This window comes from Arachis ipaensis, chromosome B5 (assembly GCF_059453495.1).
Source record: "Arachis ipaensis isolate K30076 ecotype BB chromosome B5, ASM5945349v1, whole genome shotgun sequence".
Lineage (NCBI taxonomy): Eukaryota > Viridiplantae > Streptophyta > Magnoliopsida > Fabales > Fabaceae > Arachis > Arachis ipaensis.
Window position 1 is genome coordinate 19,405,366 of NC_142440.1, and position 14,526 is coordinate 19,419,891.

Below are 14,526 nucleotides of genomic sequence, written 5' to 3' on the forward strand. Positions count from 1 at the left end.
CCTGTACCTTACCCGATCGGGTGGGATCGGGTTGAATACCCACGGATAGAGTGCATGTTGCCACCCTAATTACTTCTTAGTTATCTTTGAAGAAAAGCAGTTAAGAAAAAACATGTAATAAAACTTTTGATCAATTGGCTTTATACTATTTTCGGTATTCATATGCAAAATGTACAAACTTCATCAAACATACTGATTAATTAAAATTTTATCTGATTTAAAGTAATTTTTTATTTAAAGTTTTATCTGTAAATTTTCAAATTTTAAATTTTTTAACCCAGGTCAGACAGTTTAAACCCTCTTAACGTACTTTTAATTAATTAATTAACTAGTTAATATTTTTTCGTGTCTTACAACTTATAGAGGTTGAAGAGCGCTTTGGCGTAGGAGCACTGCTCGTTGGAGGAAGACATCAGGTACAAGATTAGGGTCTTGAATGGGGATGGTGGTTGGCAGTGGAGGAAGAAAAAGAGTAAGAATTGTAAAAGTTTGGAATTTGTAAAAGAAGATAAGTAGGGGTTGTTACATTGAACCCATGCATCTTTCATAGATACAATGTTAATTTTTTTGTTTAATGGGTATTTTTGTCAATATTTACAAAATTTATGAGTACAAATGATAGTTTATTCATCACAAAATTTAATATGTGATTCAAAGAGAATCAATACATTCAATTCAGAACCATAATATTCAATAACACATGGATTGATAATAAATTGAGGTTTTTTTCTTAATATTGAAGAAAATAAATAAAGTAAATTTAAATAATATAGAACACTGAATAAAAGTGATTTAATTTAAAATATTCATAGTCAAATAACACAAATATTAAAAGTATGAATATAATAAAATAAAAAAAAATGAAAACATCAATAAAAAATATAAAAAAAAAAACTCAAAAATAAAGAAAAGGATGCCACATCAACAGTCAAATGTCTTATTTTAAGATTTAACTTATGATTATGATTTGTTAAAGTTATGACTAGTAATGCAACAATTTTTTTTTTTTAAGTTCTTAATATTTTTTTTTGTAATAAATACATTACAAATGTATTGAATATAACTGAAAAATAACTTATGAATTGTGATCCATCACTAAAATGTTAATTATCGTGATTGTCTTAATTAAAAGAATTTCTTATAGTCACCTAAATTTTCATATTTATACTTACAAATAAATTTATTTTAACAAATACAATATATAAGTGAACCTATCATATGTATCATCATATAAAGTAACTACTCATATAAAAATATTTTTGTATAAAAATAAGAGTTAAAAAATATTAAATAATTTAGAGAAAAGGATAAATCGATCTTTAATTTTTTGGTCTATAGACATTTAAGTTCATGACCTCTTTAAAATATGGACACATTGATTCCTGGGTCTAATTTATTCAATTTTAAAAATTCTCTCATGTTTGCGTCCATAATATCAACCAGGTCAGTATAATAGGAGTCATGTTTAATTTTTTCACTGGATTTTGAAAAAGGTCAAGAATTTAAATGTATTTTCAAATTTTCGAGAACTTAAATATCTGCAAATCAAAAGGTTAAGGACATATTTTTTTCAATAATTTAATATATTTAATTAAATTATTTAATATAACACGTATTAACATGTTGATAATATTTTCGTATAAAAATATCCACGCCTAATTGAAATGCATGTAACAAATTATTAGCAATGCAGGTGAAGAAAAGAAATTAAACAAATCTTCAAGAATTTAAATGTCTGCGAATCAAAAGAATAAAGACCTATTTATCTTTTTCTCAATAATTTAATATATTTAATTAAATTATTTAATATAACACATATATATTAACATGATAATATTTTCATATAAAAATATCCACACCTAATTGAAATGCATGTAACAAATTACGAGTAAATACCCATAGTTAGGGGTGTTCAAATTCAAACCGATCCAAATTAAACCACTCATCCAATCCGATCCAAACCGAAAATCGATTAAAACTGCACTAATTCGGATTTGATTGGATTTTATTTTTTACAAACCGCTGGATTGGATCGGATTTCGAATCTACTTTTCATAACCGATTCAATCCAATCCAAACCGCACAATGTGCTATAATATTATTATTTTATTATTATATTTACAATTATACTTATAACATGTTCAATTTGTTATACATTTTTCTATTATTCATGTATTATTATTATTATTTAATAACTATTTTATGTTCAAAATGTTATTTATTTATTTATTTATTTTAACTAATCTATAATTTTATTTCTATTGTTATGTTATCGTTGGCTTTTTAAGATATTGTTAAGATTGTTATGTCATTGTTGATTATTTAAAATTTGATATTGAGACTTGTTATATGTATTTAATTTTTTTTATTTTAAAAATCGCAAATCCAAACCGATCCAAACCGCTTGTAATCGGATCGGATCGGATCGGATTTCCAAAAAAATTCATCCAATCCAAACCGCACCGCACATAGATTAAGCGTTCGGATCGGATGACTTTTTTTCTTAAAACCGAACCAAACCGCACCGCGAACACCCCTACCCATAGTAGTATCTGAGATTCGTGCAAATACCCAATGTACTCCTTAAGATCCCGATTTTCCCATTATAGTCCTCCAGATAGAGCTCCGAGCACTCAAAATGGTCCCTGGGCATATTTCTGGTGATGAGTCATCATCGGAGCGCTGGCGTGGACTAAGTTTGCTACGCTGGAGGGGCCCCAAATGTCGTCGTTTTGGTTTGGCGCCCTTGATAGCCAAAAACGACGCTGTTTTGATGTTATTTAGCGTGAAAAACAGTTTTCTCTACAATACAGACTTCACTCGTCTTTTTCTTCTTCCACCCTCTGACTTCATCTTCGTCTCCTCATCAATGGCGTAACCGTAGGGTTCTAATTGCTAGGTTGAAAAAGTTGAGAGAAGAAGAAGCAAGAAGTTTTCGTTCTTCTCCTTCATCACCAGAAGCAAGAGGTTCTGACTTTGTGATCGGATTCAAGGTAATCCTCCTCCCTTTTTTTTCTTTGTATTTTTAATCAGTGTTGGTTGATGATATGCAAGTTGTTAGTGTGTTTGAGGTTCGGAAGTTTTGGTGTCGTTGTAGTGTCTAGGGTTTGAAGGTTGGCTGGGGTTTGTGGGGTTGCTCTATTTAACCTGAATGAAACAGGGATGAAACAGGGATATGGTAAATGATGTATGCAGGACTGGTTCAAAATGTGTTCCTGAGGTGTTGATGTTATTTTTTTTATAATGCATTAGTAGGCTTTCAAATTCTGCCTGTATTAAGTAAAAGCTTTAAATTTCTTGCAGATGGAAGAGAGGTTGGACATCATATTTCATCATGGGGGTGACTTCAAAAAGAATGCAGAAGGGATTATGATTTATTCTCCGAACAACAAGGCCTGTTTAGGTTATCTAAATATTGACACTCTATATGTCTTCTTCATACGGAATTACCATAAGGAGCTTGGGTACAATAACATAAAGCATTACTGGTGGCATGTTCCTGGAAAAGGCTTGGATAATGGGTTGAGAAATGTAAACAGTGACAAAGAGATAAGAGAGATGGTGAATTATGCCAGGACAAATGAGGGGATGATTGATGTATATTCCGAGCATGGAGTGTCAGTGACGGAGGTGTTAGACGGAGGTAACACAGTTGTATACCTGGATGAAGATGGTGGAGAGGGGTGTAATGCTAAAGATGCTGATATCAGTCCCTAACTGATTGAGACTCATGCACTCATAGTTTCTCCCATCCCGAAGGTTGTACCATCACACTCCAAAACCAAAGTTCACACTACATCTGAAGTCACACAGCCACCACCAGTGTCAATGACTCCTACCCATCCCAAGGTGCCAACAAAAAACACTAATCCTCCTAAGACAACCAACCCCCCCAAGGCAACAAAGCCCAATAGATTACACCAGCCCACCAAGCCTACCAAACCCACTAGATCCAGCCAGCCCACAAAGCCCAAGAGATCAAGTATTTCCAAGAGACCTTGTACACCGTCTGCTGCTAGAGGATTCAGGAGCAAAGTGTTTAACAATGAAGTTCCATTTGATGTGTCTTCTGACTCCTCTGACAGTGAAGATGATAGCCTATTTAAGCCAAGACCGGATGAGGGTAGTTCCTCTAATTCTGAGTCTGCAGGGAATGATCATAAAACTGGGAGTAGGATTAGGAGAAACAAGGTACAATCAGATGTGGGATCCAGAAATGTTAATCTAGTATGGAAAGGGAAGGAGAAGATATTGCATGAAGACGACGGTTTGGTGCAGGAGGTGAGCGACGCTGAAGTTAATATTGGGTTCGTGGGTTGTGTTGATGAAGGTACATAGAATAGACTAGACCCAGGTGTTGACTCAGATGGCACCAATTTCTGGCACTCAGAGGAGATGAAAATGCCTCTAAACTCAGAAGATGAGCTGGAGGAAGGAAATGATTCTGAGGAGGCATGTCCTCTGTTTAGGGAGGGTGCAAGGTTTGGAGAGTTGCATCTTGAGGTTGGCATGAAGTTCAGAACGAAATGGAAATTTAGAGAAGCTGTGAAGAAATACACAATCCAAGAGGGTAGAAGTATAAAGCTAGTGAAAAATGACAACATAAGATGCAGGGCTGTTTGTAAGGTCAGTGATTGTCCATGGGTGACTTATGCATCAAGAGACCATGAGGACACGTGTTGGCAAATTAAGACCTTCAACGATGACCACACTTGTCCAAGAGAGGACAAGAATAGGACTGCCAACAGAAACTGGGTATGCAGCAAGCTTGTAAAGAAGGTGAGAAAGTATCTGAATTTTAGACACTACGAGGCTACAACTTACTTCAAGACACGGTTTGATTTGACACTGAATAAGAATTCAATCTCGAGGGCATTAATGGATGCTAGAAGTGTGGTGTATGGTGATGAGAAAGAGAAATATAGGATGGTTCGGGATTATGGTATGACGCTGCTGAAGACCAATTCCGGTTCCACTATAGAGATATGTACCACCCCACAGCTAGGGGTGTTCAAAACCGATCCGGACCGAACTAAACCGATGAACTGAACCGAAAAAATTGAAAACCGAATTAACCAAAAATCGAAAAAACCGAAAAAAGTGATATTTTACGGTTCGGTTCGGTTTTCGGTTCTTGCCACCAAAATCCTAACCGAACCGAACCGAACCGGTTCTTCCCAAAACCCTAAAAATTAAAAACTACCTACCCCACCCCCCCAAACGCGTTACCTTCCTTACTGGTTACTGCTGCGCGAGTCCCTCCCCAAATCCCCTATGGAAACTTAAGTACCTAACCCCCGAATCCCAGATCGGAGCCAGCCTACCTGAGCCACCACATCTCGCCCTCTGCGGCTTGCACAATGCACACCCACTCACCCAGACCCAGCCACGGAGCCAGCCTGAGCCACCCACCTCCTTGAGACTTGAAGCCACGAAGACGAAGATCCCCCACCGCCAGTGCACCACGAAGACGAAGATCCCTCAACACAGCACCTTGCCTGGCTCGCCAGCACCATCCAGCGGCACCCCAGCACCACCAATAGGACCGATCTGGCCACTTGCAGCACCGTTTGCGGCCACCCATAGCAGTACTGCTGTGTTTCTGGCCTGGCCACCCACAACACAGCAGCCACCGGTTGGCCTTCTTCCAATGCTCTTCCTCCTTCCCATCCACTTGACTTCAGGTTTGATTTTCTCTCCTTCTATGTATCTGAAGCAATTAGACATATTGGGTTTATAATTATGAAATAGTTAGGGTTTGATTTTGTTAATTATAATTTCTATGATTCTGAGTTGCTGGATTTGTTTAGGGTTTTGTTAATTTCTTGTTAATAACTCTGATTCTGTGCTTCTGAGTTGCTGGGTTCAAATTTGCTTGTTTTGCTTAGTTCAAGTTCTGTGATTCTCTGATTCTGTGATTTTGATTCTGTGATTATGTGTTTCTGAATTGATTTTTGGTTTTCTGCACTTATTTTGCTTGTTTTGAAATTTTGTTAATAATACTAATGATTACTGTGTTTGTTTAATGATTTTGTTAATTTAAGTTGTTTATTTTGAGTTGATTTTGTGATTTAATTTATTAGTAATTCTGATTCTGTGATTCTGAGCTGCTGGGTTTAATTTATTTTTGCTTGTTTTGAGTTGATTTTGTGATTTATTTATATTCAATTTCTGTTGAATCTATTTGTTCATTATTGCTGATTGTTGTTCATTGTTGTTCATTATTTGTTCATTGTTGCTGATTGTTGTTCATTGTTCATTATTGCTAAATGCTAGTAATTTTTTATTTTGTTGTGTTTCTGCTTTTGTTTTCTTAATTATTTGTTCATTGTTGTTCATTGTTCATTGTTGTTGATTCCTAGTATTTATTTTTCATTATCTGGTACTGGTCTTTGGAAGGATATAAGAAGAGAATTTGGAATCAATATAATTGATGAACAGAAGGTGCAATTGTCTAAGGTAATTAGTCTTTCTACATATGTCTCAGTTGCGGCTTTTAGTTTCAAGAGAACTAGGTGGGCACAATGTATTTATGTATTGCCTGCATTTTTTGTGAGAAAGTGCATTTCAATTGCAAGTTATGAGGTTCTTTGTACTATAAAAGATGTCTTCAACATTCTAAATATATTGATATAATGGTATTAAAAATAGAAAGAAAGAATTTTATTGTTTGTAATATACCTTTAGATGTGTTATTTTCTTGCATAATGTAATGACACTTCTGTTAGTCTTCTGTTAGACTTCCTTCCAAGTCAATATGGAACCCGAGCCACCAATTCAGGTAATTTGAAGCATTTGCTGTTTACTGGTGCATTGTTGATTTGTTGCTACTTGCTGTTTACTGGTGGGTGCATTATTGATTTGATGAGTTTTTTTGTTGGTTTTGTTGCTGGCTTGCTGCCTTACTGGTTGCTATTTATTGCTGATTTGATGAATTATTTGGTAATTTCTTTTGTTGCTGGTTATTGAATTGCTGGTTTATTGAATTGTTGGATTGCTGCCTTGCTGGTTTATTGAATTGCTGCCTTGCTGGTTTATTGCTGCCTTGCTTGCTTGTTGTTGTTGTTCTTATTATGTAACTGTTTTTTTTTTATTTCAGGTTGGTTTGCATTAAGAAGTTTAGCTATTTTGTTGGAGAAGGCACCATAACTTTGCTATCAGTTTAATGACAATTTATTTTTATTTTCAGTTGTGTTGACTATTGAACTATTGAACTTCTTTAATTGTCGTATTTGAATTTTGTTGTCGTTAAATTTCATTAGATCAAGACTTTGTTAGTTATTGTGTATATCAGTTTGTCGATTTCAATGTTATGACTTTGCATAATAGTATGGTAGAATTTTTTTTTATTTGATTGAAAAAACCGAACAAACCGAACCAAACCAAACCGATTTTAATTGTTTTGGTTTGGTTCGGATGACCTTTACAAAAAAACCGAACCGTACTTTAATTAGACGATCGGATCGGATGACTTTTCCCTCAAAAACCGAACCAAACCGCACCGCGAACACCCCTACCCACAGCCATACGGTGAAGTTACCTTTGATAGGATGTATGTATACTTAAGCGGCCGTAAAAACGGGTTCAAGGCTAGTTGTCGTCCTTTGATAGGGCTGGATGGTGCATTCCTGAAGACAAGGTTTGATGACCAGATTTTGTCAGCCAAGGGGTTAGATGCAAATCACCATATCTATGTAATAGCTTGGGCTATTGTCAGAGTGGAGAATACAGAGACATGGAGATGGTTTCTTGAGCTACTTTATCAGGACTTGGGTTACTATAAAGATCATGACTAGTGCTTCATATCAGATATGTAAAAGGTATGGAGCACTTGTAATTATTGCCTTGCTTTGAATCTATTAGACATTGATGGTTAAATGCTTATCTGTTATATGCTCATATGCTTATCTATTTGAATCTATATGCTCATATGCTTATATGCATATATGTTATACTGCTAGATGTGACAAATAGGAATTGGTTGTCTGATTAATCAGGGTGTCCTATAAACTTTTATATACTTAATTTCCTGAATCATTGTGTATATATTTGATAAAGGTTAGAGACTTTTATGGGGCTCGATTGTAAAGTTTAAGGACCATTATGGGGATAATCATTAAACGCCGGGGACTTTTATGGGTCACAAATATAATGTCAGGGTCATATATGTGTACATTTTGTTGTAGCTATATATGTATAATTGATGAGCGGATAATTTATACGCTTTTTGGCATTGTTTTTAGTATGTTTTTAGTAGAATCTAGTTACTTTTAGGGATGTTTTCATTAGTTTTTATGTTAAATTCACATTTCTGAACTTTACTATGAGTTTGTGTGTTTTTCTGTGATTTCAGGTATTTTCTGGCTGAAATTGAGGGACTTGAGCAAAAATCATATTCAGAGGTTGAAGAAGGACTGTTGATGCTGTTGGATTCTGACCTCCCTGCATTCAAAGTGGATTTTCTGGAGCTACAGAACTCCAAATGGCGCGCTTCCAATTGCGTTGGAAAGTAGACATATAGGGCTTTCCAGCAATATATAATAGTCCATACTTTGGGTGAGTTTAGACGATGTAAAAGGGCGTTGAACGCCAGTTCTACGCTGCTGTCTGGAGTTAAACGCCAGAAACATGTCACAAACCAGAGTTGAACGCCAGAAATACGTTACAACCTGGCGTTCAACTCCAGAAAGAGCCTCTGCACGTGTAACATTCAAGCTCAGCCCAAGCACACACCAAGTGGGCCCCGGAAGTGGATTTATGCATCAATTACTTACTTCTGTAAACCTTAGTAGCTAGTTTATTATAAATAGGACTTTTTACTATTGTATTAGACATCTTGGGACGTCTGGTTCTTAGATCATGGGGGCTGGCCATTCGGCCATGCCTGAACCTTTCACTTATGTATTTTCAATGGTAGAGTTTCTGCACTCCATATATTAAGGTATGGAGCTCTGCTGTTCCTCAAAGATTAATGCAAAGTACTACTGTTTTTCTATTCAATTCAACTTATTCCGCTTCTAAGATACTCATTCGCACTTCAACCTGAATGTGATGAACGTGACAATCATCATCATTCCCCCACGAACGCGTGCCTGACAACCACTTCCGTTCCACCTTAGATTGAATGAGTATCTCTTGGATTTCTTAATCAGAATCTTCGTGGTATAAGCTAGATTGATGGCGGCATTCATGAGAATCCGGAAAGTCTAAACCTTGTCTGTGGTATTTCGAGTAGGATTCCGGGATTGAATGACTGTGACGAACTTCAAACTCGCGAGTGCTGGGCGTAGTGACAGACGCAAAAGGAGGGTGAATCCTATTCTAGTATGATCGAGAACCTCAGATGATTAGCCGTGCTGTGACAGAGCATTTGGACCATTTTCACAAGAGGATAGGATGCAGCCATTGACCACGGTGATGCCTCCAGACGATTAGCCATGCAATGACAGCGCATCGGACCATTTTCCAGAGAGGATTAAAAGTAGCCATTGACAATGGTGATGTCCTTACATAAAGCCAGCCATAGAAAGGAGTATGACTGATTGGATGAAGACAACAGGAAAGCAGAAGTTCAGATGGACGAATGCATCTCTATACCTTTATCTGAAATTCTCACCAATGATATACATAAGTATTTCTATCTTTATTTTATGTTTAATTATTATATATTTTCGAAAACTTCATAACTATTTTATATCCGCCTGACTGAGATTTACAAGGTGACCATAGCTTGCTTCATACCAACAATCTCCGTGGGATCGACCCTTACTCACGTAAGGTTTATTACTTGGACGACCCAGTGCACTTGCTGGTTAGTTGTATCGAAGTTGTGAATGAAAAACGATTTATTAAGACGTGCGTACAGAGTTTTTGGCGCCGTTTCCTGAGATCACAATTTCGTGCACCAAGTTTTTGGCGCCGTTGCTGGGGATTGTTCGAGTTTGGACAACTGACGGTTCATCTTGTTGCTCAGATTAGGTAATTTTCTTTTTGTTTTATTTTCAAAAATTTTTTAAAAATCTTTCAAAAATTTCTCTTTTGTTTTCGAAAAATTTTTTAAAATAAAAATGTTTTCAAAAATATATTTTTCTTCAGAATTTTTAAGAATGAATTCTAGTGTTTCATGAAGCATGATGAAGCCTGGCTGGCTGTAAAGCCATGTCTAATTCTTTTCGATAGGGAATGTCAGGCGTGTCATGTCTGAGTTACATACTAAAGCTTGGCTGGTTATTAAGCCATGCCTGACCCTTTGATTGGAGCTTTAGACTAAAGAGCATGAGATTCCTGGAATTCATATTAAAAATTTTGGAATCCTTATTTTTTCTTTTTCAAAATGATTTTTGAAAAAATTAAAATAAAATACAAAAAAAAATCATAAAATCATAAAAATAAAAAATATTTCATGTTTCTTGTTTGAGTCTTGAGTCAGATTTTAAGTTTGGTGTCAATTGCATGTTCATCTTGCATTTTTCGAAAAAAATTCATGCATTCATAGTGTTCTTCATGATCTTCAAGTTGTTCTTGGTAAGTCTTCTTGTTTGATCTTGATGTTTTCATGTTTTGTGTCTTTTCTTGTTTTTCATATGCATTCTTGCATTCATAGTGTCTATACATGAAAAATTTTTAAGTTTGGTGTCTTGCATGTTTTCTTTGCATTAAAAATTTTTCAAAAATAAGTTCTTGATGTTCATCTTGACATTCAAAGTGTTCTTGGTGTTCATCTTGATATTCATAGCATTCTTGCATGCATTCAATACTTTGATCCAAAATTTTCATGCATTGAGTCTCTTTCATGTTTTTCTCTCTCATCATTGAAAATTCAAAAAATAAAAAAAAATATCTTCCCCTTTTTCTCTCTAAAAATTTCGAAAATTAGATTTGACTTTTTCAAAAATTTTTAAAATCTAGTTGTTTTTATGAGTCAAATCAAATTTTCAATTTAAAAATCCTTTTTCAAAATCTTTTTCAAAAATCAAATCTTTTACATTTTTCTTAGTTATTTTCGAAAATTTTTAAAATATTTTTCAAAAATCTTTTTCTTATCTTTATCACATAATTTTCGAAAATAACATTATCAATTAATGTTTTGATTCAAAAATTTCAAGTTTGTTACTTACTTGTTAAGAAAGATTCAAACTTTAAGTTCTAGAATCACATCTTGTTATTTCTTGTGAATCAAGTCATTAATTGTGATTTTAAAAATCAAATCTTTTTCAAAACTAATTTCAATCATATCTTTTCAAAAATATCTCTCTATCTTATCTTTTTCAAAATTTGATTTTAAAATATCTTCTCTAACTTCTTATCTTCTTATCTTTTCAAAATTGATTTTCAAATTTGTTTCAACTAACTAACTAACTTTTTGTTTGTTTCTTATCTTTTTCAAAACCACCTAACTAACTCTCTCTCTCTCTCTCTAATTTTCAAAAATATCTTCCCTCTTTTTCAAAATTTCTTTTTAATTAACTAATTATTTTAATTTTCAATTCTAATTTTCGAAAAATTACTAACCTTTTTCAAAAACTATTTTCGAAAATCACTAACTCTTTTTCAAAAATTATTTTCGAAAATTCTCTCTCTCTCATCTCCTTCTGTTTATTTATTCATCTATTAACACTTCATCTCACCAAAAATCCGAAGCCTCTCTTTCTCTGAGTTCAGATTTTCTCTTCTTCTTTTCTTCTACTCACACAGGGACCTCTATACTGTGGTAAAAAGGACCCCTATTATTATTATTTTTCTGTCCCTCTTTTTCATATGAGCAGGAGCAAGGACAAGAATATTCTTGTTGAAGCAGATCCAGAACCTGAAAGGACTCTGAAGAGGAAACTAAGAGAAGCTAAATTACAACAATCCAGCAAGCACCTTTCAGAAATTTTTGAACAAGAAGAGGAGATGGCAGCCAAAAATAATAATAATGCAAGGAGGATGCTTGGTGACTTTACTGCACCTAATTCCAATTTACATGGAAGAAGCATCTCCATTCCTGCCATTGGAGCAAACAATTTTGAGTTGAAACCTCTGCCATTCCTGATGAAAACTGCAAGTTTCATGGACTTCCATCTGAAGATCCTTTTCAGTTCTTAACTGAATTCTTGCAGATCTGTGATACTGTTAAGACTAATGGAGTAGATCCTGAAGTCTACAGGCTCATGCTTTTCCCTTTTGCTGTAAGAGACAGAGCTAGAGTATGGTTGGACTCTCAACCTAAAGATAGCCTGAACTCTTGGGATAAGCTGGTCAATGCTTTCTTAGCCAAGTTCTTTCCTCCTCAAAAGCTGAGTAAGCTTAGAGTAGATGTTCAGACCTTCAGACAGAAAGAAAGTGAATCCCTCTATGAAGCTTGGGAGAGATACAAAGGACTGACCAAAAAGTGTCCTTCTGACATGCTTTCAGAATGGACCATCCTAGATATATTCTATGATGGTCTGTCTGAATTAGCTAAGATGTCATTGGACACTTCTGCAGGTGGATCCATTCACCTAAAGAAAATGCCTGCAGAAGCTCAAGAACTCATTGACATGGTTGCTAATAACCAGTTCATGTACACTTTTGAAAGGAATCCTGTGAATAATGGGACGCCTATGAAGAAGGGAGTTCTTGAAATTGATACTATGAATGCTATATTGGCTCAGAATAAAATATTGACTCAGCAAGTCAATATGATTTCTCAGAGTCTGAATGGAATGCAAGCTGCATCCAACAGTACTCAAGAGGCATCTTCTGAAGAAGAAGCTTATGATCTTGAAAACCCTGCTATAGCAGAGGTAAATTATATGGGTGAACCTTATGGAAACACATATAACTCGTCATGGAGAAATCATCCAAATTTCTCATGGAAGGATCAACAAAAGCCTCAACAAGGCTTTAATAATGGTGGAAGAAACAGGTTTAGCAATAGCAAGCCTTTTCCATCATCCACTCAGCAACAAACAGAGAACTCTGAACAAAATACTTCTAATTTAGCAAATTTAGTCTCTGATCTATCAAAGGCCACTGTGAGTTTCATGAATGAAACAAGGTCCTCCATTAGAAATTTGGAAGCACAAGTGGGCCAGTTGAGTAAAAGGATCACTGAAATCCCTCATAGTACTCTCCCAAGCAATACAGAAGAAAATCCAAAAGGAGAGTGCAAGGCCATTGACATAACCACCATGGCCGAACCTGTAAGGGAGGTTGAGGACGTGAATCCCAGTGAGGAAGACCTCCTGGGACGTCCAGTGATCAATAAGGAGTTTTCTTCTGAGGAACCAAAGGAATCTGAGACTCATCTAGAGACCATAGAGATTCTATTGAACCTCCTTATGCCATTCATGAGCTCTGATGAGTATTCCTCTTCTGAAGATAATGAGGATGTTACTGAAGAGCAAACTGCCAAGTTTCTTGGTGCAATCATGAAGCTGAATGCCAAATTATTTGGTATTGAGACTTGGGAAGATGAACCTCCCTTGTTCACTAATGAACTGAGTGATCTGGATCAACTGACATTGCCTCAGAAGAAACAAGATCCTGGAAAGTTCTTAATACCTTGTACCATAGGCACCATGACCTTTGAGAAGGCTCTATGTGACCTTGGGTCAGGGATAAACCTCATGCCCCTCTCTGTAATAGAGAAACTGGGAATCTATGGGGTACAAGCTGCTAAAATCTCATTAGAGATGGCAGACAATTCAAAAAAACAGGCTTATGGACAAGTAGAGGACGTGTTAGTAAAGGTTGAAGGCCTTTACATCCCTGCTGATTTCATAGTCCTAGATACTGGGAAGAATGAGGATGAATCCATTATCCTTGGAAGACCCTTCCTAGCCACAGCAAGAGCTGTGATTGATGTTGACAGAGGTGAATTAGTCCTTCAATTGAATGGGGACTCCCTTGTGTTTACAACTCAAGGTTATCCTTATGTAAACATGGAGAGGAAGCATAAAAAGCTTCTCTCAAAACAGAGTCAACCAGAGCCCCCACAGTCAAACTCTAAGTTTGGTGTTGGGAGGCCACAACCAAACTCTAAGTTTGGTGTTGAACTCCCATATCCAAACTCTAAGTTTGGTGTTGGGAAGTTTCAACAATGCTCTGAACATCTGTGAGACTCCATGAGAGCCCACTGTCAAGCTATTGACATTAAAGAAGCGCTTGTTGGGAGGCAACCCAATTTTTATTTATCTAATTTTATTTTTCTTGTTCTTTCATGTTTTATTAGGTTCATGATCATGTGGAGTCACAAAATAAATATAAAAATTGAAAACGGAATCAAAAACAGCAGAAGAAAAATCACACCCTGAAGGAAGACCTTACTGGCGTTTAAACGCCAGTAAGAAGCATCTGGCTGGCGTTCAACGCCAGAACAGAGCATGGTTCTGGCACTGAACGCCCAAAATGGGTAGCATCTGGGCGTTTGAACGCCAGAATTACACCCTGGAGAAGAGCTGGCGCTGAACGCCCAGAACAAGCATGGTTCTGGCGTTCAACGCCAGAAATGGGCAACAAATGGGCGTTCAACGCCCAGAACAAGCACCAATCTGGTGCTGA

General features: G+C 35.9%; 1 non-coding gene and 1 pseudogene across 1 annotated transcript; one reads left to right on the plus strand and one right to left on the minus strand.

Annotated features, from left to right (window-relative positions):
* Positions 1-3,303: 3,303 nt before the first annotated feature.
* Positions 3,304-5,049, plus strand: LOC148563522 (uncharacterized; annotated as a pseudogene).
* A 7,235-nt stretch (positions 5,050-12,284) lies between these two features.
* Positions 12,285-12,392, minus strand: LOC148563523 (small nucleolar RNA R71). The gene has a single exon (XR_015885579.1). It is a non-coding gene; the product is annotated as a small nucleolar RNA R71 (small nucleolar RNA).
* Positions 12,393-14,526: the final 2,134 nt, after the last annotated feature.